At 39.5% G+C, this 27230-nt stretch overlaps 1 long non-coding RNA gene across 1 annotated transcript in view; it reads left to right on the forward strand.

The window, feature by feature from the left end:
- The window catches only part of LOC306887521, a 121046-nt gene that overhangs the window by 44690 nt on the left and 49126 nt on the right, over positions 1-27230 (forward strand). Inside the window, exon 2 of the long non-coding RNA XR_013785687.1 lies at positions 17912-18054. This is a non-coding gene — a long non-coding RNA (uncharacterized lncRNA). The remainder of the gene's footprint in view (positions 1-17911; positions 18055-27230) is intronic.

The following is a 27230-nucleotide window of genomic DNA, read 5'->3' on the forward strand; positions in this document are numbered from 1 at the left end:
AGTTCAAAGAAAGTGTGGTTCTGAGTCATAAAACAGGTGTAATATTTCTGTATATGACTGTGTTCTGCTGCATTATGGAAAAAACAGCTGGGAAAAAACATTTTTTGATTCTTCCTGGTACCTTTATTTACAAGAGTAAAGGCCAATCAGGTGATCAAGAGTGATAATAATACTTGTGTGTTGTTAAAATGTAAACTAATGTCAGCAAATATGAGACTACAGTAATTCTATTTCCCTTTGCTGAAGTCTCTGAATGAACCAGAATATATATATATATAGAGCTAGTATTTTTTTTTATATTTTGTATTAAAATGTTATAAACATTCACATATCCTTCATTGTAAGCTCATGCTATTCATTGGTGTTTAATTTCCAGGAGTTGGATTATTAAAAACACAGAACACAGGGACAAAAGACTTGACAATTTCACTTCAAATGCACTAAATCCCAGCCTCAACCCATTCAGAAGTACCAGTACATATAACCTATACATCAGGGGTGCCCAATCCTGCTCCTGGCGATCGACTGTCCTGCAAAGTTCAGCTCCAACTCCAATCAAACACACCTGCCTTTAATTTTCAAACGATACTGAAGACCTTAATTAGTTGCTGCAGGTGTGTTTATTTTGATTTGACTGTATAATATCTTATAAAAGTTTTTGTTACTTTCACTGTTCATTTTTTTTGCTCTATGGTACATCATCTTTAATTTAATAGCATTAGAGCTGCTCCATTGCAGCGGCTCAGTACTGTAATTACGCGTTTTGCTGTAATAATGCAGGGAACCACTCTTATAAATCTCCTAACTGTGATATTTTCAGAAATAAAAGTTACTTTTTTCATCTGAAACGTGCTGCAATTTATATTCCAAAGCCACTCATATAATGCATAATCACTCATGAAGCAAGCAAAACACGCGCAACGTAACACAGTCTCATCCCAACTCGTCACATATTGACGCTTGATTTTTGCGTCGCTTTTTGACGCTCAAGGTACCCCTTTCGCGTCACTTTTCGACGTGAAGGGAAGGTAATTTTTTTAAATAGGAAACACTTAGCGTATATTAATCATTTTTAAATAAATTATGCCAGTACTTGCATCTGCCTCCTATATCTTGCGTTTTCTTCACAGATGGTAGGTTTAGGGGCAGGGGTTGGGTAAAGCGACGCCAAAACCAAAGCGTCAATATGTGACGACTTGGGATGAGACCGGGTTGCGCAACGCGCGCACGTATTTGTACTGGTGCAGAATGAGAGGGACAAATGCACATATAGCGCATAGGCTGTTAGTTTCACTTTCGCCAGAATGTCGTGTACACTTAAGGTTGAAAATAAATGATGGTTTATAGTGAATACCCCTATAAATTGTCTTATATTTATGATTTAGTTTTAAGCGAACATCAATAAAGACCACACAACAGAAGTGCGCGCACGCTCTCTCTCTCTCCCTCCCTCCCTACCATTAAGTAACTCGAGTATTGTTTTACTTACTTGTTTTTGACATATCCGACCGCACTACAAACTATCCAGTGATGTCTGTGAGAAAGGGATATTCACTCAACAAGCTCGCGCATCTGTGCCGCAGCGCGTTCAATCCACTCAGCGTGCTTTACTTAGCCCATCAGCTAGCTCACATCAGCCATACAAGCGTCAATACTGAATGTTTAACATTAATTTCATTGCATGCATATACTTCGTAGACATCCTTAATCTCTAATAACTCCATTCTGCAGTCTGTTGTTCTGTTGTCTGTATTTCTTTGTCTGAATGGCACTTAGCCTATTACATGCTGTGTATCGGCGTTTGGTATCGGGGCATTTTAAGAGTACGAGTACGAGTACAGGAGCTCAGTACCGGGCCCGATACCGGGTGCATCCCTATAATACCCCAGCCAGCAATGACATGTGGGGCACAGATGGGTTAACTACGGGTTCCATGGGAACTGTGTGGGCATGGGCTTTGGCTGGGTGAAATCAGCGGGTCCCATGTAGGTTTTGTAGTATGAGTCCCACATAGGAAGCCCATATGAGCTGATTACATGGGCCCCATAAGGGACAGGCATGGGCCAAGTGGGCATGGGTTTGATCTGGGAATGCACATATGGGTCCTGCATAGAATTTTTATTAATTTTTAAGCCCACTTTAAACCCCTTCAGACTGGTGGGGCCCAAATGGGTCTGACACGAATTGCCCGGTTAAGACCCACATAAGACCCTTACAGATGCCACTTAAAACCCACCTGGGCATCCATGGCTGGCCCCCATGTGGATCCCGGGTGCAAACCCACTTTAAACCCCTTTGGGCAGGTGGGGCCTAAATGGGTTTGGCATGAATTGCCCAGTTAGGACCCACATAAGACTCCTACAGATCCCATTTAAAGCCCATCTGGGTAGCCATGTTGCAGAGCCCACTTTGGGCCCATTTGGGCAGGTGGGGCCCAAATCGGTCTGACATGAATTGCCCAATTAAGACCCATGCAGTACCCTTAAAGGTCCCACTTTTAGTATGTCTGGGCTTCCACGGCTGGCCCCAATGTGGATCCCGGGTGCAAGCCCATAATGGGGCCCACATTTGCCGCCCATGAAGCCCTCATCTGGGCCCCACATGTCATTGCTGGCTGGGACATAGTAGCCAGAAATAATTTTAAAGAAAAACGTCAGACATTTGCATCTGAACTCTTCATTTGTTGACCTAACTAAAGTACATAAAAGCAAGAACATTTCCATAAATTATATTATACCTGTACAAATTTCATAATTTTCACAGCTTCTGTTGGGAGGGGTGTGTCTAAATGAAAGCATTTGTCCTCATGGTGTGATGCACCATTTACATACACTGCACTCTAAGAAATGTACATAAAAATCGGCCCTAGTGCTGTTAATATGAAGGATTATTATTTTTTTTTAATTAAGCATAGCATTTTTAGGGTTATATAAATGTCTGTTAAATAAATGGACAATTGGCAAAAAATGTCCTTTTTCGTTTTTCTACAGATTTTGTATTCTCACAGTGTCTGAGGAGAGTCATGAATTTAGTCATATATCAAGTCATGTTAAGATGTTGCATTTTCCTTGCTTTTTCTAGATGATGTGCAGTTTATTAGGGTTATGCGCAGGGATTATCACTCCTGTAATGATGGTATGGACCATCATTGCGGTTCACAATCAAGGTTACCAAGGACCATGTAATTTTTATCTTTATTTTAAGAGGTTCCACAAAAATAAGACATTTACCGTTCAGGAATTACAGCCATTTTAAGCAAAGTACCTCCATTTTCAGCGGCTCAATAGTATTTGGACAGTTGACAAAGAAGAGGTTAATTGACCAGGTGCTGTGCATTCCCTCGTTACTTCAAGACAAATTAAACAAATAAAAGACTGCAGATGATATGAGGTATCAAATTGGCATTTGGAAACTGTTTGACTGGTGCTACCAATATGAAGTCCAAGGAGATCGCATTAAGCTGACAAAACTACATAAATCTATAAGAGAGATAGCAAAAACCTTAGGTGTGGCCAAATCAACGGTTGGCTACATTCTTGAGAAGAAAGAAATCACCAGTGAGCTCAACAACATCAAAAGGCCTGAAAGGCCACGGAAGACAACTAAATTGGATGATTGCAGAATCCTGTCCTTAGTGAAGAAAAACCCCTTCATAACATCAACAGAAATCAAGAATACTCTGGAAGACGTAGGCATATCTTTGTCAAAATCTACAACGTTTGTACAATTGTACAGTGTCATGTTTCGTGTACAGCCCAGCTCTTCAAAGCATGTGTCAAATAGCGATTTATTTTATTTTTTTAGGATGCCTTATTTTTTCTTAATTAGACTATTTTACTTGTCCATACTGTAACATATGTAAAAACATATGCTTGTGTGGCAAACTCTGTTTTTTCATTCAATGGTGGGTGTGCTGTTTACAAAGAGCATGTTCTGCATTCCACTGAGCTGATTTTTAATAGTTTGTCTTAAAAATTTGGTAAATGGACCGTTATGAACATATGTGACTGCTGTGTGATGTTAAAATAAATAAAAATTAATGAAACAAATGTAATTAAATAAATAAAATCTTAATATGTAACGGTAAAAAGTTTAATCTTAAAACCATGTCTTTACACTGGTCTTCTCCATTTTGCTGCATTGCTTCAAATGTTAGATCCTATACAGTAAGCAAGTAAGAAAATGCGTTCTATATGAACAACCCTTTAGAACAGTGTATGTGACACACCTTTCTAATAAGGAAAATAACAGTACTTTTGTTTTAGTTATAAGGGTGTGTTCTTGTGGTTAGGATTTTTTTTCCTGACATGCTAAAGTCATAGGGGGGAGGGGCAGAGAAAAAAGTTGTTGTCATGACACCAAAACCAGTTTATCTGGTTAAATCAGGGCACCCTAGTCTCAGCATCAAATGTCACACCCATGGATCACCCACACACAGTTCGCTAAATGTCTACTAGTGGAAATCAGAGGTCTAAATCGGACTAACCGACTTCTCATGAGTCTAGTGTGGTGGTCTTAAACCGGAAACAACGCCTTTCAGAAAGACTGTATTATGTGCTGGTGACAAAGTGCATACCACTAAAATATCATTAATGGTAAATGAAATAAAATTCTAAGAAATAGTTGCTTTCTGTTGGTTTTTGGGCAATTAATTAACTTTAATACTTATCTTGAATCATTGACGTATGGTTGAATTCATACAATTCTGGTCTGTTATTTTTGTGACAGTTACTCGCCACTAAACATGTAGAATAAAACAAACCATTCTTGGTCACTTTTCATGTTAGTCAGAAAGTTTCTTCCAACTACCAAAGTAGTCAGTCATTGGCCAGTTGAACCACCTATAAACCCCAGACATGGCATCGCTGCTTTAGACAAGAATAGCCTTAAATATCCATTTTAATGAGTCACAGTTGCTCTCATTATTGGTTTGTGAAGATCTGTGAGGCAATTACAGGATTGAAAAAATATGTATTTTGATTCAGAGGGTGTCAGTTTGTGTCATGCTAGGCTACAAAATATCCCTCCAGATCCTATAAACAGTAATGTTAATTTAATATCAGAGCCATATGTATTATAATACTAAACGCCAACAAAATATACAAAGTGCTGCATAGTTATGTGATTATGTAATAGTATGTGGATGAACTCTGCAAAGACGCAAACCATAATGTGTCATTACTCATTTTGCATCATGTTATTTATTCATAATAATGTTACTCATTAACGCACTGACACACCCAAAAATAAATTCTTTACCTTGTTCCTTATGCCATTACAGTTTATTGTCATAATTGTTGAACTATGTATTTTGTCAATAATTAGATATGTTTCAAAGTAATCGGTGAAGTTTAAGCCTTGTGGTAGAATTTAAAAAATGTAAACATTTTTTGCACATTTTCATGCTCATTCTAAACAAAATATATGGACAAACAAGATCTAAAGCAGAGACCTGACCTGTGATTACAAAACATTAATGCTTCTTTTGTCATTTTCTGACTGTGATGCTGAGGAGAGCTCATGTGTTTTAGACCTTTAGATTTAAGGAATAATTTCAGATGTATTTGTGAGTACAGTCAGCTAACTGACATGATGAGTTACAGACATGAGCCATGTTAGACGTGTTGATATAGGCCTACTTAAAAAAAAAAAGTCATCAAGCATAATGTTTATAATGTTTGCAATCGAACATTTGTAGCTGACACTGCATCAAGAATTCCAAATGGTAATACTTTTCATTATTACATTAATTCAAATCATATGACATATTTATAATAGAAGACTTATACTTTATTAATGCTAAGCTTTTATATTCACACAATAGCAGCACTCTCCCCGATATTTAGCTATTTCTAATAACTGTGGTTATTTACGTCATTGGTATAAGTGGCAGTGGGTGGTAATAGACAATAAATTAACAGTTTTATTCCATTGTGCTGATAACGTTTCTTTAGTCATTCTGCAATCCTACAGCCTAAACCACTAGGGAATCCACCCTTACACATGCGAACATATATGAACATGTGAACATGTTTTACCGGCAGAATGTCATAGTAAGACTAACACTTAACGTTTTCATTGGTCAAATAAGGTCAAATTCAGAGTGGCACATTGAGATAACGGCTGACTGTCTGTGAAGTCTTCACATATTTTTGTGTTGAAAACTGTATAATGTAAATTCTGCGTCTTATACATATTTATAAAAGCAAGAATATTTACATAGATTATATTACACCTCAAATTACTTCATGGTCACTCCTATACACGCTTTCTGTTGGAAGGGGCCCCCTGTGCATCTAGACAAACTGCACTCTAAGCATGTCAAAATAGGCCTTAATTAAGGTATTTTCCATATTGATTTTTATGGAACCATTTAAAAATATGTATAGACAAAGTGTGTGTTAATTACGTTGTTGTACATAATGTTCTTAAGTTCTAATGGCACTTGTTTCAACTTTGTGAAGTTATTAATAAATGATTTTAAATTATCATAAAAAATGTAATGATAATCTGAACTATATCTTACAACTGTCATATTAGTAAGGTTACAGTAAGGCTTAAACCACAATGTCCATAACAGGGACGTAGGTTTGATTTTGACATTGGTGTGGATATAACAGCAGACAAGCCCCCCACCACCCATTCAGCTATCCCTATCAACTATTTTTAGTATGTTCAACAGATAGTAACACAACTGTGATTATATGAACCAACAACATTGCAGTGGAATCAGAGCACTGGGTGTCTTAATCACACTGTACATCACTTTATTTTAATATTGATTAAATTGGACCAATGATGATTCTTAAAGAGAACACGCCTGAGACCTTACTGTTGCTGTAGTAACTTTCATGTGCATGTAAACTGCACTCTCTTTCAGTGTGGATATTTCAGCTGACAGTTTGCTTTTTACATTCTTTTTTTTTTGTCATAACATGACAAACACTGGTCAAACAGGTGAGCAGTTTACAAATCTGAGGTACAATATTCAAACATTTATAATAATAAAATAAATTTTCTACTAAAGCAATAAGCCCCAAGAAGCCGTGGTTTACAGTGAATTTATAACAGCTAAGGGGTGTTGTTACAACCCCCCTTAGCTGTTTGAATTTATAACAGTTATAAATTCACTGTAAACCACAGCTTCATGGGGCTTATTGCTTTTATAAAACGGTTATTACATATACTTAGTAAGGTTTCACAAAATAAAACAGAGCAAATAAGAGTAATGATATTAATAAAAACATTATTCTTCCACCAAACAATGTAGTTCCTCAGAAATGGTTGTGGTTTCAAAGTAGTTGCCGAGCAACACACAAATGTAAACAAAGGTGTTTCGAACTTGGCTCAACCATTCAGAATCAAGGACCGGAACTATCCATTTTATAAATCAAAATATGGATGAGTAAACAAGTAAGCTTTTTCAGCCTTTTTTCCCCTTAACAAAATATCTTTATAGAGAAATTAATTTCTTTAGTTTCTGCATGTTCTAATGGGTGATATTGTTTCAAATCAAGTTCCCTTACTTCGATGAGACGATGCAGATGTAAATTTATGTTTATTAACAAAAGCAGTAACAACCGTACAATCCATAACAATCTCATATACATAGGATTAAAAAAATAAAAAAATTCTGCCTGTTTGTGTTACACCGTGTCCTAACTACACGCGACGCGACGGCGCGACAAGCGATAAAAGGTATCTTTTCCATGTTAATCAGAGTTTTTGACGGCGACACGCGAAATTTTTATTTTAGAAACGGTTTCTATTTCCGCGACGTCGCGGCCGGAACAATAACATACAAACTAATGACAGTAATAATCTCAGGTACTGATTATGTGCTTTATTCAAACTTAAACGTGTCTGTCTATTATGAGTTTGAATATCATTCTGCATGACCGTTACAGCCATAAAGCAACAACAGACAGTTGACCTCAGATCTTGTAAATAAGATGCATTAAAACTGCGAACTCAGTGCGAACCAACAAGCATATTCCATGACAAAGATGGTCTCAGTCACTCAGTATGTACTTTTAATAATGTTAAAAAGGTTTAATATTTATGAATTAGATTATAAACATCAATTTCGTTGCGACAGCAGTGCGCTTCCAGGTAGAGCCCGCCCACACACGCTTCTGATTGGCTGTGATATTTGATTGATTCTGTCGCGTCGCGCGGTCGCATCGCGTCTAGTGTGGACAGCCAACCTGCCTTTCGCTGGAATCCTGTCGCGTCGCGTCGCCTGTAATTAGGACACTGGCTGTGTCCAAATTCAGGGTCTGCATCCTCCTTAGGATCCTTCCTACCCGGTTGAAGGAGGAGGGATACTCCGACGTCCGCAAAACCCGGAAGTCGGTGTTTGTGAATTTGGACAGCCTACCCTTCTTTCAGTTCCCTCCCTTACCCGTTGCTCATATCCTGTCGCCTAGCAACCGTGACAGCGCCAAGCAAGAAGCGGGAAAATGGACAAACAAAGAGTTATTCTCCTCATTTTAATTCTTTTGGAAGAAATAAAGCAATTAAATAAATTAAATACTTTCTTTGCTCGTTGTCGGAGAGTTTTTTATATCAGACTACAAGACAGTCACATCCAGGTAAGCCATTATAGCCTATTTTTATTTGTTTTTAAGTATTCTACTAATTTCTCCTACAAATTCATTGAGCCGAAGCATAAACTTTAGCTTGTTTTGTCAGAGAATCTCCTCTCCCACTCCGCTACCGCTCGCTTCGTCCGCCATTACGCTCTGCCGAAAAGAATTATGGGATAGGTAGGACGGGAAAGGATCCACCACATCCATCCTTCCAATTCGGGGAAAAGGAGGACGTATTTGTGGGCCGCATTTGAAGGATCCTACGAATTTGGACAGCCTTCGTCGCGGCGCTGTGACGTAACATCCTTCAAATGAGTACTCCGAAGGATGCAGACCCTGAATTTGGACACAGCCACTGTTAGGCTTTTTAGAAGCCCTCATTAGGGGCGCTCCGGGGCTGGGCTTACAGAGTGGCTTTGTTCTGCACTTGCTTATAGCACAATGATACTGGAATGCTGTTAATAACCTAACCTTGATTCCCTGAGATAAGGGAAGGAGCATTGCATAAACTGTCATGCTATGAGACTGCACGTGAATCCATGACTGACACGTGAGTCCAACACACAGGGGTTTTCAAACTTTTTTTGATTTCAAGGACTCCCTAAATGTCGTGTATATACCCCCGCAAAGACCTCACTTAAGATTCATATACTGCAGGGTTCCTCAAATCTTTCCCTGGAGGGCCAATCTGCTGCAGAGTTTAGCTCCAACCCTGATCAAACTCACCTACCTGTGATTTTCTAATGATCTTGAAGACTCTGATTAGCATGCTCAGGTGTGTTTGATTAGGGTTAGAGCTAAACTCTGCAGGAGTGGGCCAGATTTGAGGATACCTGATATCCTTTGTTAGAAAATGGTGCTATTCAGAACAGTATGTATGCCGTCACTGTATTAAAGCCATTTAATACTTAATTATGCAGTATCTGGAAAATATTATTAAATTAAATTAATTTAGTTTTCACAACAAAAGCTTTTTTGTTAACACACTTTCTCTGAAATCTTCATTTGAAACCTTGTCTACAGAGACCAATTTCTCAGTTTTGACATTTATAAGACAAATGTGCATTATCAGCAGATGACTAAGGTTAAGAGATAAATTAAAGTGGTTACACCACAATCATAGATCTTTCATAAAGAGCAACATTGTCAACAGCGGCTTACTGCTAATCATATTTAAACATCATTTAATACCAGATCAAAAAAGATTTGGATCCAGCCGTGACTAATATTTATTTTCCCTCAAACCACACTTACTCTCCTTTTCCATTTATAATCTACCACTGGGGTAGATTATAAATGTATCATTTTACTTGTACTTAAAAATAAATCATTAATTTTAAGACTACATTTTAACAGATTTCCCTCTTATATATTCTATTATATATTAATACACATTTCAACAAAGTTGAAAAAAAAAACATTTCTGTTTCCACCTGATTGTGTCATTGAGACATAAATAAAATGGTTAGGCAAACTGCAGTTAACAAGGGTTAAATTCAGATGAGTAACAACAATATTGAGATTTACTACTTTATGTGTGGCTCTGCTTGTAATACCATTTACTGTTATTAAGATAATTATAATAATGCCATGTCATATATATATAACTAAGACAGTGTAAAAAAAATGAATTTGTATATAACTGTATCTGACACATCAAATGCAGTTATATTTCACCCACAGTGATGGTATAAACATATTCACACAGAAATTAGTCATGAGAAACAATACGGTTTCAATATATAAATATTCTAAAAGGACACAAGTCATTTAGAAAAGCAAATATCAAGAAAATAACTCTTAAACTAGCTACTGAAAACCCATTTGCCTTTTAATGTTTATTTAACCAGGCATGTAAACATGACACACCTATTCTAAAGTTTAGTTTTAGAAGAAGATATCTCAGATCAAGTGTGAGTGTTACGGGACGAACAAGACGTGAGGCGTGCGGATCCATGTGCAAGCTTTTATTTATAAACATAGTCAATACACAGGCAGGGTCAAACAACGGCAAACAGATATGGCACAGGCAAGACACAAGAGTGATCCTAGGGCAAACGTGGGTCGACGATCGGCGAACAATATCCAATAGGGCAAAGCAGAGAGATAATCCAGGTACACAAGCAATAATCCAAACGAGGTACAAACAGAGTCCGAACGGTAAGGCAAAGGGTTAATCCAGGAAACACGGGCAGATATCAAAACACAAGGAAACAGGCAAGGCAAGGCAAGACTAGAACAACTGAGTGGGCTCCGTAGAGTAGCTATCGGTAGGATATGCGCTATACAATACTCGGCAGAGAGGAAGAGGAAGTCCATGGTTTAAGTAAACTGTGTAATCAGTGCAATCAGCTGTGTTTCATCAGTGCAATGGATTATGGGAATTGTAGTTTGAGGTGGCGTGCAACAGTAGTGTGGTGCAAGAGTCCATGTGGTGAGCGAGTGACCTCTGGTGGTGAGTAAACGGAAGTTCATAGACCTGATTCGTGACAGTGAGGAGATTATATGCTTTTCTAATAACCTTCCCCATACGGCACACCTTTTTCTGGTCTCCTTCATTGTCTGAAGCAAATAGACAAAGTCCCTCTACCACCCATTAAACCTACACCCACTCAAGAACTTGTGACTGCAAAACAAAGCTGAACCACTTTACCCTGCTCTGATGCAAGACAGGGGAAATGACGTACATATTAGGACTTTCACAGCCATTTTAGAGAGAGAAAGGAAACATTACCATTAATAAACATTAATATTAGTTTTTTTTTTTCAATACCTGTCATCACTTCAAACATGATGCAACACAACAGGAACATTTTTAAACTGCTCTGGATGATTATTACCTGTGTTTGAAAATTGAACTACTAACAGAGGAAAACTAGTGGCATAATTGTAAACTTAATGTAATGGGGGACCTTGTTTCTATAAAAGGCACATTAGCAGAGAAAGGTGTTAGTCACTTCCTTACTCCCACAGTACAAAGATGACGCCACCCTCTTACAAAGGGAAAACAGTCACATGCTGAACCACTTTCAATTACCACAATAATAAGAAAAAGATAAGATAAACTGGTTAGAATGCCTGATTTTCTTGAACTAAGAAGGCCTCACTACTGTACCCTTCACTTGCATCTTGCATCTTAGCTTAACAGGGTAAGTAAATGTGAATCACAAGCCAACACAAAAAAGGTGCTTAAATTGTTTTAATGTTCAACAAAATCACCCTCAGGAGATTTTCATCTAACATGGGTGACACAAAGTTTTTCTGAATGACAACATAACACTTTCACAAAAATCACGTCCAGAAGTAGTAATAAGGAACTGTTTTGTGTACAATATACAGAATATGTGATGGAACACACAATTTGTAGGACTTTAACATTCTGAAATAGCAACAGCTTTGCTTCTATTTAATAGATAACGCCCCATAACTTGTCATCATAACTTTTTTCCTTTGTTCTGCAATTATAGACAACATAACTTGTGGTTCTGGTTTGATGACTGGAAAACATTTACAGCACCACTAAGCACTTAAAGGGTTAGTTAACTCAAAAAAGAAAATTAAGTGATTTTTGCATATAATCCATAAAAAGGTAAGGTGTTTGAAGTTTGTTTCTTTCATAATTCCAGTTCTCTGCTCTCAGAAATCCCTGTCTCTCATGGTGAAGCAAAAACATAAACCCAAATACATCAAACAGGATAGGCACATGTAGAATTTTACCACCAGCAGTTATTTATGCAAATGATTGATTGTGCCTGATACTGACTTCCTGCCCTTGTTGACTTTGCTGGTTGCCTAATCCTAACTGATTAATCCAAAACTGTCAAACCTCATGCATGCAAAATATTGACATTGCAAAAAACATGCATTTCATTATTGTTGTAATATTATAAGGAAAGATTTACCTAATTCAAAGTAATGATATGTAATGGTTTGCTTTTATTTAGTTTTTTATTACCATAAAAATGTCACCAATGGAGCTATGATCAACTTTTCCATGCTACACTTTATCAAAAAGATATGCAAAAAAAAGTCATAATACTCCTACGCCTTCCATTTTCAAATCTATTTTCTTCTTAATTTGATTCATTTAAATGTATTCTATTAAAATGAATGGATGAATTTAAAGATTCTAACCAAAGTTTAATTTACATCAAATATAAAACTTGTCATGCATTCATCCACATCAAAGAAAAACAATGGGCCACCCTCAGATAGCAGTTTCAACTGTATCACTGTACCAATAAATGTGTAAACATAGTAGCTGTCATTTAAGAAATGTCTTGCAAAATATTTATATATGATTCTTGAGGATAAAAGTAATACTCCACATAGAGTATACAGTTGGGCAAAAAAGTATTTAGTCAGCCACCAATTGTGCAAGTTCTCCCACTTAAAAATATGAGAGAGGCCTGTAATTTTCATCATAGGTACACTGCAACTATGAGAGACAGAATGGGGGGGGGAAATCCAGGAAATCACATTGTAGGATTTTTAATGAATTAATTGGTAAATTCCTCTGTAAAATAAGTATTTGGTCACCTACAAACAAGCAAGATTTCTGGCTCTCACAGACCTGTAACTTCTTCTTTAAGAGGCTCCTCTGTCCTCCACTCGTTACCTGTATTAATGGCACCTGTTTGAACTCGTTATCAGTATAAAAAACACCTGTCCACAACCTCAAACAGTCACACTCCAAACGCCACTATGGCCAAGACCAAAGAGCTGTCGAAGGACACCAGAAACAAAATTGTAGACCTGCACCAGGCTGGGAAGACTGAATCTGCAATAGGCAAGCAGCTTGGTGTGAAGAAATCAACTGTGGGAGCAATTATTAGAAAATGGAAGACATACAAGACCACTGATAATCTCCCTCGATCTGGGGCTCCACGCAAGATCTCACCCCGTGGGGTCAAAATGATCACAAGAACGGTGAGCAAAAATCCCAGAACCACACGGGGGGACCTAGTGAATGACCTGCAGAGAGCTGGGACCAAAGTAACAAAGGCTACCATCAGTAACACACTACGCCGCCAGGGACTCAAATCCTGCAGTGCCAGACGTGTCCCCCTGCTTAAGCCAGTACATGTCCAGGCCCGTCTGAAGTTTGCTAGAGAGCATTTGGATGATCCAGAAGAGGATTGGGAGAATGTCATATGGTCAGATGAAACCAAAATATAACTTTTTGGTAAAAACTCAACTCGTCGTGTTTGGAGGAGAAAGAATGCTGAGTTGCATCCAAAGAACACCATACCTACTGTGAAGCATGGGGGTGGAAACATCATGCTTTGGGGCTGTTTTTCTGCAAAGGGACCAGGACGACTGATCCGTGTAAAGGAAAGAATGAATGGGGCCATGTATCGTGAGATTTTGAGTGAAAACCTCCTTCCATCAACAAGGGCATTGAAGATGAAACGTGGCTGGGTCTTTCAGCATGACAATGATCCCAAACACACCGCCCGGGCAACGAAGGAGTGGCTTCGTAAGAAGCATTTCAAGGTCCTGGAGTGGCCTAGCCAGTCTCCAGATCTCAACCCCATAGAACATCTTTGGAGGGAGTTGAAAGTCCGTGTTGCCCAGCGACAGCCCCAAAACATCACTGCTCTAGAGGAGATCTGCATGGAGGAATGGGCCAAAATACCAGCAACAGTGTGTGAAAACCTTGTGAAGACAGAAAACGTTTGACCTCTGTCATTGCCAACAAAGGGTATATAACAAAGTATTGAGATTAACTTTTGTTATTGACCAAATACTTATTTTCCACCATAATTTGCAAATACATTCTTAAAAAATCAGACAATGTGATTTCCTGGATTCTTTCCCCCCATTCTGTCTCTCATAGTTGAAGTGTACCTATTTTTTGCCTAACTTATATACTGGATACAGTATATATGTGTAATTGGTAAGTATTACAATCATTTAACTGTTCAAAGTAGCGTTGACACCCATGTAACACTCCCTTGACATAACAAAAAATGACTGCTCTGTTATTTGCGATTATGGAGTACTAATGAGCCGAATCAGGTGCGCTAGTGTGGTAGTATGTTAGACATCTGCAGTCCAGGAAGAAGACTGAGCAACACTATATACAGTAAGCTGGCCAGCATTATGATGTTTGGATGTGTTGGATATATAAATCTAATTTTCTTGTTTACCCACAGTATACTGCATGCATAAATCGTTGACGGTTGCAGAAAAAACCTACATATTTGTTACTTGCTACAGAGTAGCAGACAAATATGTCCATTAATGGGAGCATTTTTCCAGAGTCTCTGTAGATACTTTTTGCATTAGAACCATTTTGTGTGTTTAGAGAGTGAGGGAGTGTTGTAGCCAAGTGCAGATTACAACTATCAAATTTGTCACCGTTGATCTTCCGCAAACTGTTGACACACTCCAATAAACATGTTTGAAAAATTGCCAACTTGTGATCAAGTTTGCACACTGTCCTGATTACTAATAGAGACACAAAAAAATGAATTAATGAAAATTAAAACTTATTTTCCCCTTCTTTTGGTGAATCATCTCACTTTGAGATGACAAAGGACATCTTTGTATTCTGCTATATAAAATTCCTCAACAAACAAGATCTTACGGCTAAAGCAGTGTCAGGGAACTGTTGTGTGTCTGTCATGTGTTCCTGCCCCTTGTGCCCATATTTGGTTTGTTTCCTGTCCTTGTCATATGTAATCATCAGTTAATTCTTGTCTAGCCGTGTTCGTCTCATTAGCGTGTGTATTTAAGTTCCTGCCTGTTGAGTTTCGTGTTGTCTGGTCTACTCGTTATCCCCGGTGTTGGAAGTCTGTGTCTTACCCTGCCTTGTCTCGTCTTGCCCTGCCTTGATGTTATAAAGATTATTATTTGAAGATATATCCTCGTCTGAGTGTTCCTGGTTCCTCCCTCGTGTGTGCACCGTGACAGAAGACCAGACCAAATCAGTAAGCGGCGCCCCTTCACCTCGTTTTGTTTTTCGTTTTCACAAGTCTTGTTTTGTTCCTGTTTTGTCTGTCCCTTGCGGCATGGAAGTCGCCGCTCGTCATCCTGCCTTAGCCTGCGTCTAGTGGGCGTGGGAGTTTGGTGGGATCACCGCGAGTGCCGCGAGTCCGCTGGCCGCGAGCCCTCAAGTCAAGCCCGCCGATCGCGGGAGATATCCGCCGCTGCCCGCGGCTATCCCAAGCCTGCCGCTCACCCAAGTCCGCCGTCCGTGGGGAAAGCCAACCCACCGTCGGCGGCTTCCCCAAGTCACGCCGCCGTTCGCGGCTCACCGACCCCGCCGTTCGCGGGAGATCACGCCGCTTTCCGCGGCTCACCGACCCCGCCGTTCGCGGGAGATCACGCCGCTTTCCGCGGCTCACCGACCCCGCCGTTCGCGGGAGATCACGCCGCTTTCCGCGGCTCACCGACCCCGCCGTTCGCGGGAGATCACGTCGCCGTCCGTGGGGAAAGCCCACCCACCGTCGGCGGCTCCCCTGTTCACGCCGCCGTCCGCGGCTCCCCTGTGCACTGTTTGTTTGTTGTGCCCACAGGAACATTTTAAAAAAACCATGTCATGTCTTGTCCATGGAGACTCGTCTGGGGCAGGCGGCTTCTTGGGTTGTGGCCATGGAGGCCAGTCGCAGCCGCTTGCCCCCCCTGTCGCAGAAGTGGAGGAGGTTGCTGAGGGACCCTGTGAGGGCCCCTGACTCCTCGTCATGCCCAGAGGAAGCCTCAGCTTCCTAGCCAGCCCAGGAGGGCTTCTGGTTCCTGTGGGATGTCTTGTTGTGTTTGTCTGACCCTGGAGGGTTTCATGTCGTGTCTTGTACTGTTTTGTTTGTCTAGCCCCGGAGGGCTCCTGATACCCCCTGGATTCCCCATGGAAATTTTGGGGGGGGGGGTAGTAGAGCTCTGGGTGGAGTGGGTGGGCCGAAGAAGGATGTCATGGCCACAGTTACCACCTGCCATGGCCTCCTGAGCTCCCTGCTCCGCCATGGGTCCTGTCTGTCTGTTCCGCTCTGGAGGTCCCCGTCCTGTGGTCCGTGTCTGTCCTGAGAGGCCTCCAGAGCGCCCACCCCCCCTCCCCGATGGAACTGTTAAGGCTCGGGACGAGCCTTTCGGGAGGGGGGAGTTATGTCAGGGAACTGTTGTGTGTCTGTCATGTGTTCCTGCCCCTTGTGCCCATATTTGGTTTGTTTCCTGTCCTTGTCATATGTAATCATCAGTTAATTCTTGTCTAGCCGTGTTCGTCTCATTAGCGTGTGTATTTAAGTTCCTGCCTGTTGAGTTTCGTGTTGTCTGGTCTACTCGTTATCCCCGGTGTTGGAAGTCTGTGTCTTACCCTGCCTTGTCTCGTCTTGCCCTGCCTTGATGTTATAAAGATTATTATTTGAAGATATATCCTCGTCTGCGTGTTCCTGGTTCCTCCCTCGTGTGTGCACCGTGACAAGCAGAGACCTGCTGTCACAAAACATTCAAACTTGTTTTGTTGTAATCTGTGATGCTGCAGAGAGCTTATGTGTATTAGACAACTTGAAAACAGGGCAGGGATATTTAGGGAATTTTTTTTTCTATTGCTATGGTATGCATTAAACCTGGGGTGTCCCAACTTGTTCCTGGAGGCCAAGGAATTCAGCTAACAAATCCTTAAACAAAACTTAATAAAGTGGTACTTGATATGACACCTCACAGAATCAATGAACATACTCCTCAATAGATAGGCCTCCTTGCTGAAGATGTAGTAGCTGGTCGACTGGGTCCATGGTTGGTCTGGGTTGTAGAATAAAGCCGCTGGATCCGGTTATGGCTGATTATTCTGTAACGTGGAGAGCGTGACAACAGAGTTGAGGATCCAAATGCAAGGCTTTATTATAACAAACGTGGTCAAAACAGGCAGGGTCGAACACCAGCAAACGGTACATTCCAAGGCAGAGGCAAAAGAGTAATCCAATATACAGGCGATGGTCAGGGCAGGCAGCGATACAATCAAAAAGAAGGAAACAGTCCAAAGATCAAAACACTGTGCAAAGGATCATGGGAGCCCGAAGTGTCCATCAGTTGTATCATTCTAAATCCTTTATTCCGAAGGGCCCTTTGAAGTGGCTAGCTTGGAGCACTTCGGTTTGGAACGACCCTTCAATATGGCAGCCATGATTGTTTTCACTCCAAAGTGCCCTTCGGAGGCGATATATCCCGTTTGGAACGCACTGTCTGAATGAACCATAAAATATATGTGTGGATGAACATTTGCTACTGCTTGCTAAGATAATATAAAGTCTATAATTTATAGCTTGTGTTAAAAAAATCTTTCACTGAAGGCTAATGCTATTGTTTTTTTCCTCCCATGGCAGAGATGGAACCCTGAGAGTTGTTTACGTCTCAAGTCACAAGGTCAAAAGGGGAATAAAAACATCTATTGTATTTTGTGGATTTATATACTTTCTGAATGATGAGGACTTTGGATTGCACTTCTCTGAACATGGACACCAGCATGGTAAGACAATGTGCTTTTTATTTGACTTGATAAATATTAGTGTATTCAACTATTCAGCTGTCAGTACTCACAACTAATGCTACATCTGTGTATTCTTAAGAAGTGACTGGATATATCAGTAGTTTTTAAAGTTTTTAAGGATGTTGCTATTGTTATGATTCTTTAGGGTCTTGATGAAATGCCTACAACATACTTTGGTTAAAATTCCTCAGTGGTCACATAAAACAACACCCTTTTAACCTTGTCAAAAACACTTGGTCAAAAATTCTTGATCATTAAAACTGTTAAGGTTTTTTGGGGAATATAAAAACAGTGAATGGATTTTTATCATTGTAGGGTGGTTGTGTCCACACACTGCTATGACACATTTACATGCAAACACCATGTAAAAGGGAATTTTGCATTTGATGTCCACTTTGTTATGTAGCGCAAGTTAGTCAAAAGTAACTAAATGCATGTGCTTTTATGTAACAGGAGTAAACATTATTATTTGACTAGTAAACAGCAACCTTTGCAATATCTGTGAAGAACCTGCAGGATGTAAGACTTGCATAATGCACACACAACTGTACTGCCCTTGTTTTGCGCTCAGATTGTGTGAAGGTATATTCATTAGGTTCATTAATAGCCTATTTGTGTGAAAAAGTAAAATGTAATCAACATATTGCATAATATTCTGGTTTCTGTATCAGGGTACTATATTTTTGGTCAAAGCAGAGCTGACAATATTTTGTCCATTTCAGAAATGTATCAAAATGTAACTGGTTGCATTAATATTTTAGTTTTCTCTTTGCCTTTAGTTACAGAATAGAGAGACATCTTATAGTAGAACATATCATCTGCAAATTGAAAACACTGAAAACAACACATTCTCACTCTTTGCACACTGATAAATGTTATAGGACAACAAAGAAGTTCCTCCGTTTGAACTGCTTGATGTTACTATGATTTCATCATGTGGAAGGAATCCATACTATACTGCACAGTTCATGTCATGAGGAACTGTGGAATTTTCTGTTGTAAAGCTGCAGAAAAAGGTCAAATATATGACTAACTCCTATTCCCCTACAGCAAACTACCCCACATTGCCAGTGGACTATGGTTGTTGGTGGGAAAGGATAAAAATGACATACTTGACCTAAATAGAGGAAGAGAAGCAATGGAAAGATGGGTGTGAGTGATGTGGCACTTCATGTCTGACTTCCTCTCTGGCTCATCTGTAGCTGGTCATAAGACCAAATCAAAATAGTAACCAGAATCGGTGAATGTTGTACATTTAAAATGTGTTTGAGTCATTTATTTTCATTTATTGCCACAGGAAAAGTGATCAAGCACATCTATAAAAAGTTTGTTTATAAAATGGTTGTGAATTTTGTTTTTAAATTATTTTTGAATAATCATTTTCCATTTTGCTCTATAATGGTTTCACCCGTACTGTGACTAAATTATCTACACTTAATACTAAAATATATGAGCTTTTCTGCACACAGAGACATGGTGCGTCTGGCACATCAAACATGGCTTAAAATATGTTTTACAGAATACTTAATGCACAGAGGTGGCATAAATGTAATTACAGAAGTACAATCATGAGAAACAATGAAAATTTTTTATATGAATGCTACATGCCTAACATCTGCTTTTTATGTTTCATGGAATAAAGTCAGACTGGTTTGGATCAACATAAGTGAATGACAGAATCATAAGTTTTAACTGACCTACCACTTTAAATCAAATATATAGTATCAAGAATTAAACTATAATAAATATAGAATCAAGAATTAAACTATAACATTACATTAACTGTAATTGTTCTTCACAAATCTATACCTACAGAAGGGAAGAACTGGCAAAACCATTGTCCTTTAATGTTTATTTAAGCATATCTATAATCTAGACATGGCCGTTTTTTTTTTTTTTTTAAACTGACAGGCCTATGAATCTTTCAGAAGATATTATCTCACATCAAGTGTGAAGAGATATGATTTCACAATGACTTTGCACACAAAGCTCTACAGTCTATTTGCCCATACAGCATACCTTTTATTTTTTTCTCTTTCACTGACTGAAGCTAATTACTAATACATGTCGTTCTTTCACCAAACCTCATCCTTGACCCACTCACAAAGCTAAACCACCTTCCCCGGCCTGATGCAACCCTGGGTGAAAGGATGTCCATATTGGGACTTCCACAGCCACTTTATAGAAAGACAGGCAACACAAGACATCACATTTTTTTTATTTCTTTTTTTTTTAATCAAAACCTCACATGACTTCCAAGATATGATGCAACATAACAGATAGATTTCCAGTCAGCTATGTGAATGGCTGTTATATCTGTTTGCAAAGGCAGAAAACAGTGAAGAAGAGATCATAGTAAGATGATCCTCACCTGCACATGCAAAACTCATTGCGAAATCATATCATTAGCTCAGCAAAAGCAACAGAGGTCAATGGAAAGTTCCCTTGAGGATGCATGAACCAATGTGTGTGTGTGTGTGGTGGACTGACAATTCTACTGCAGCATTAACACAAATCCATTTGCTTGAATCCCTCGAGAGAGTACTGCAGTCTTCTCAGTTTAACAGTATTTGAGGATTACTGAAAAACAATATCCTCTCAAAGGAGACACTAAGGACTACCTCTTATTCAATAATCCCAAATTCTTCTTTCAAAATTACGTTTTGAGGGGAAACTAGTAAATAGAAATGTTGAGAATTCAGTAGCGTTCAAAAAGCTTACCAAGATATTTTGAAACAACTTCCTGAAGACAAGATGTACTTATACCTCTCAGCAGCTGCTCTCTCTAAATTTACTGGATAGTTCCTTCCTCTGGCAGATACTTGCAGACCATAGACCAGTCAAAAAGACTGTTTATGAAACCACTTTTGTCAGCAGTGTACTCAGCTTAACAGGTGACATGTGATGGTCTGTTCACTATGTATGCAATATGTAAGTAAGGTAATATTTTAATGGTTTGTGTGCTTTATGTACATTTTATAGTTTTATTGGCCATCTCAGTTTTGTCGTAATCTGACCTAGGCCATCGTGAATGCTACTGCTGGATAGGGGATTTACCCTACTGCTTTTCCAATTAACAGGTGTGACTTGCAACCCTTATGCTACATCTAAGTATGTGAGCAAAAATATCAGGATCAAAACAGATTCCTAGTCACAGCAGAGCTTTAAATATTTATTATTAAATCTGCTTCTGAATCACTGAATTGAATCAGCTTTACAGCAGTCAATGTAAATACCATTAAAATAAAACCTGATTAGCTGTAACAGCTTGATTCTTTATATAAATGTATAGTTCAATGTAATCCCAGACAGGAACAGTTTCTGAAATATGTTGTTTTTTCTTAAAATTTGTTTTCACAGAATTTAGCAACAAAATGCTAATTCTGTGTTCTCATTTTCAGTGTTTATGGGGAAATTTTATTTTGTTGTCATTAACCACACCTGAAACCGAGGAGGTGTTTGTGTGTGCACTTCTTTTGCACTGACCTTTCTTGCACATCCACAGGGGCTGTAATGTTTCCTTAAAGAGATATAATCAGTTGGCTAGTTTCCCAGAGCAAAAGATGAGTGACTAAGTATCACATGATTTGAGCCCCTTACCACATATTGTTTTTGCTACTGTAACCAAATTCACAGGCATTGTTCAAACACTTTGAAATTATGATATATTGTCTTCTCTCTTCAGAAATCTTCCATCATGTATTGCTAGTAAACACACTTCATCTCAGTAAAGTGACTTAATTTGCTGTTTCTTCTTATATTTAATGTTTTTCCATCAACACTTTGGCTGACCGGTCATTTTTACTTTGGACAGTGAGTGGTCTTGAAGTATCACCCTTGTAACTCTCACCAATAAAGACCAACATTCAGTTTGTTTGTAGGATATTTCGATAACTCCCCATAACCAAAAAAATTCAAACTGCAGTGTTTGAGGTTTAGACAGTACATAATTCATGTAATCCTAATGGTTAAAGCACAGTCTTTATACAGTATGCAGTGGTTTTATGTATTCTGTATAATATATTTGATATATTCTATATATTCTGTAGAATATATAGAGTGAGATGTATATAGAATAAGATGGTCAATGTAAGGCATTTTGAATTTCTGCATTTCTCAACATGTCAAAAGAAAGTAAAACATTTAAAATGTTAAAGTGTAAAACTAAGGAAGCAGCTTCACAAATTTTATTGACAAAGCCCTCCAACAGGATAGCTAGATAGCAAAAGATGGAAAAGGTTGTTTAATATAACAAAATACTTTTGAAAAATAATGTATAAAAATACATTCAAGCATAATGCGTACACAGCTAATGACAAATATAATTAATTTGCATAATTCTCTACAAGTGCAAATTTCATCTCGCAGTACAATGACATCTGACACTAAATTTCTTATTTATCAATATCATATTATTACACACAATATGACAAAGTCATCATTTCTTTTTAAGGAATGATAGTCAGTATAGATAAAACAATAGTATGCAATATAAAGGGTACTTTATCATATATAGCTTGGCACACAGCAACAAAACAAATTCGATTAATCCTGGGTATACATGCTATCAAAGTATTTTTTTTATGTAAGACAGTTTGCGGTCTGAAAAAAGTTCAATGGCAGTACCCTCAAAAGTACTCCTTTGTACTTTATCTATCCCTTACAGTAGTAATGCATAGTTTAGGAGCAGACAATGTAAAAAGGTGTACATTTGAGTGTACTCTCCCAGTGTACTGTACCCTTTTGATAACACTTTTCTTTGGATTGAACTAGTAATCCATTAGATGTATGTATTCACTGGCACAGCATTTCATTGCATTTTGCTTCCACAGCTGCAACTTAAATACTTGCCCTGGTTGTTACCAGTTACTTTGCTCCATAAAGCCTTAGACTTTAGAGAGGGTTCACACTGACTAAACAGACATTATTCATTTTCATCGTGATTGTAATTTCTGGTGAAAACCTTATGCAAATGAATAGTAAAGTGATGCAGTGATTACCAATGTCATGATAGAGAATACAACAGAAAATTATGATCACCTACAAGAAAAGAAAATCTCCAGCAATTTAAATGCTGTCAGTGTGAACATGGCTTTAGGCAGTGAAGTGGTGTTGACAGTTGTAAACATTATCCAAAGTAAATATGGATCTGTGTGCCATGCTACATTTATATATAAAATTTATGAGTTTTATAAAAAGTTATACAAAATGGTAATACAAAAAAATTAAAACATACATACATGCCCTCTTGACATCTGTAAAATGACTGCTTGATATCCAGAATTTATGATCAAAATGGCAAAACTGAATCCTGAAAATGTACTTTGGTAAATAAATAAATTTTTCAAAAATACACACTCTGGAGCTGTAATGCAACATGTAAAACAAATTTGGAGGATTTCAGTTTTCTCACTAATACCATTTACTAAGATCTCTATGAAATTTAGTATAGTTGGGGGTACACGTTAGTATATATTTATGATTTATGTATATGATAATTAAAATGAAGAAAAACTGCATTATCTAAAAATATTAGTGTCAGTGCCCTCTATAGTCCTGCATGTCATATAGCACGAGACAGAGTTAAAGGATTAGTTCACTTTTAAAAAAACTTTTTCTGATAATTTACTCACCCCCATGTCATCCAAGATGTCCATGTCTTTCTTTCTTCAGTCGAAAAGAAATTAAGGTTTTTGATGAAAACATTTCTCCATATAATGGACTTCATTGGGACCCAAACGGTTCAAGGTCCAAATGGCAGTTTCAGTGCAGCTTCAAAGGGCTTTAAACGATACCAGACGATGAATAAGGGTGTTATCTAGTGAAACGATCGGTCATTTCAAAAATAAATAAAAAAAGTTTAAGTTTTATAAGCACAAATGCTTGCCTTGCTCTGTTCTGTGATGCGCGTTCGTGACGTCACGTAATACGCAATTACGTGGAAAAGTGTTTACAAATGTGCGGAAAGAGGACCATATACACATATTCAAATGTCTTTGTGTCAGTTTATCGTTTAAAATGCCCATTTCGTGTGCGTATCCTGGGTGTTTTAATATTAAAAAGCCTACTGACTCGGTACTTCCGCCTAAGTCAACCGTGACCTTTTCCACGTAATTGCGTATTACGTGACGTCACGAACGCGCATCACAGAACACAGCAAGGCAAGCATTTGTGCTTATAAAACTTAAACTTTTTTATTTATTTTTGAAATGACCGATCGTTTCGCTAGATAACACCCTTATTCATCGTCTGGTATCGTTTAAAGCCCTTTGAAGCTGCACTGAAACTGTCATTTGGACCTTGAACCTGCATGTCCACCAGCAGGCAAGCTCCAGGGAGGAAGTTGAAGAATCTGCAACGGCACTTCTGCAGAAGCTAGATGTCACCCGAAGGTCAAGGTGGACAGAAGTAGTTCAGTCAATTGACTTCACCCACTCCAGCCGTAAGGCGTGGCGGACAATAAACCAGCTGACAGGTAGAACACCATCGACCTCCCGGTGCCCAATAACAGCAAATGCCATTGCATCCCAGCTCCTTAAGAACAGCTGTTTCCCTGATGCTGATAAGAACTTTGCTCGCACAACATCACACCAGGTGACTTCCCTGTGTAGAGCAGCTAGTGTGGACGCCAACTTGTCAGGGGAATTTACATCAGCTGAACTCCAGACTGCCTTGAGTAAGACCAAACAAGGGAAAGCACCAGGCCATGATTACATCCACCCTGAGTTTGTAACTCACCAGAGCGTAAGAACATCTGTATGGCTCAGCTCATTCTACTCGACATGCCTTCGGAGGTCCAAGCTCCCGAAGATATGGCGCCGCGCTGTTGTCATAGCCCTCCCAAAACCAAACAAGCCTGCTGAAGACCCTAAATCTTACCGACCCATCTCACTGCTCTGCGTCCCATTCAAAATCCTGGAGAGGCTTATCTATAATCGTATCGAGCCAATAGAGGACCCTCAACTCCCACGGGAGCAAGCTGGCTTCCGGCGTGGTCGGTCAACGGTTGACCAGGTGACACTGCTCACCCAAGATATTGAGGACAGCTTTCAGGAAAAACAGAAGGCTGGAGTAGTGTTGCTTGATCTCACAGCCGCTTACGATACCGTCTGGCACCGCGGACTCCACCTAAAGCTACTAAAGGTCATTCCCGACCGGCACATGGTGAAGTTCATCACTGAGATGGTGACGAACCGCAGCTTCACCTTAAAGATCAGTGACGGTCAATGCAGCAGGCTTAGAAGGCTGAGGAATGGTGTTCCGCAGGGTTCTGTCCTCGCACCGATGTTATTTAATATCTACATCCACGACTTACCGGAAACAACATCCCGGGAATATGGTTACGCTGACGACCTGGCCATTATGATGAGACGACAAACATGGGAGCAGATGCAGGCCAGCCTAAACCAGGACATGGACACCTTGGCAGCCTACCTGCGTGAGTGGCGTTTACAACTCAGCATCGGCAAGACAGTTGCAGCAGCTTACCACCTGAACAACAGTGAGGCCAGACGGGAACTGGACATATTCGTTAATAACAAGCGCCTTGAGTTCCAGCAAGCCCCACGGTACTTCGGCGTATGCCTGGATAGATCTCTAACATTCAAACAACACCTTGAAGAAGTGACGGCCAAAGTGTCATCAAGGGTCGCAATAATTCGACGTCTCGCTGGTACTAGCTGGGGTGCAACTGCCAAGGTGCTTCGAATATCAACAGTAGCTCTTGTCTTCTCCACAGCTGAATACTGTGCCCCAGCCTGGTGCAGAAGCCCACACGTCAGGAAAGTCGACACTGCCATAAACACCGCCCTTCGGACTATAACTGGCTGCCTGAAATCTACCCCTGTCTACCATCTGCCAACACTAGCGGGAATTGCCCCGGCCGGCCTCCGACGAGAGGCTGCTACCCTCGCTCTTGCAAGGAAAGCCCAAAGATACAACTGGCATATCCTGCACAATACCACCACAATAGCACTGCCTCCTTATAGACTGAAGTCCCGCCATCCGTACAACAAGGCGGCACAAGACCTGCTCAGGTCCATCCCCGAGGACCTGTCTACAGAGGCATGGCTCGCGGCAGCCTGGAAGCAGGAGTGGGAGTCAGCAGGGCCCTCACGAATCCACCGTTACATCTATGACCCTGGAGGCGGTCTTGAAGGAGAGGATCTGCCACGCCGGCAATGGACTCTGCTAAACCGCCTGCGAACTGGGGTTGGACGTTACAAAGCATCAATGAGGAAGTGGGGCCTGGAGGACAGAGCAGTGTGTGAGTGTGGGGAGCCAGAGCAGACCGCTGAGCACATAATCACCACCTGTCCACTGTATAAACCACCCTCGGAGGCCGGCCTCTTCGATGTGGGACCTGAGATGAGAACGTGGCTGAGTTCTACTGAGCTGGACATTTGATGACGACACACGAAAGAAGAAGACCTTGAACCGTTTGGATCCCAATGAAGTCCATTATATGGAGAAATGTTTTCATCAAAAACCTTAATTTCTTTTCGACTGAAGAAAGAAAGACATGGACATCTTGGATGACATGGGGGTGAGTAAATTATCAGCAAAAGTTTTTTTAAAAGTGAACTAAACCTTTAAGGTTACATTTGGATTAAAAGGCACACACAAAGCTCTAAAGTCCATAAAGATGATGCTAAAAGCTACCAAAATATCATGTTATATCTGTGAAAATCATACAAGAATAAAATAAGTGGAAATAAAGAAAGAAAAATAGAGATTATTTTGGTCCTAAGTGGCTTACATAACATGTATTCCAGGCACAGTCCTTCTGGAGCAACCTGAGGTGATTTGCACAAAGGAACAAAGCATTGCCACTATAGCACATCTTCATGTTTTGGTTTACAGAAGTATTTTGCCCTGTGGTAAGAAAAGATAGAATTACATTGTGATCGATGCAATTACAATAGTTAAATGAATTAAATGTAATGGTATTTATTGTGTCTAATAGGACAGAATGACAACATCATCTTTACATATTAAACCCAACTTTGTAAAATGCACTCACCTTCTTCCAATGAACAAAATGATAAATGCACCAACAACCACAATCCCGATTAAAGCAATTCCCCAGGCAGGTAAATCTGATTAATATACATTTTAAAAGATAAAAGAAGATTATAGAAGATTTATATTTTAAG

Source organism: Barbus barbus (genome assembly GCF_936440315.1).
Source record: "Barbus barbus genome assembly, chromosome: 21".
Classification (NCBI taxonomy): domain Eukaryota; kingdom Metazoa; phylum Chordata; class Actinopteri; order Cypriniformes; family Cyprinidae; genus Barbus; species Barbus barbus.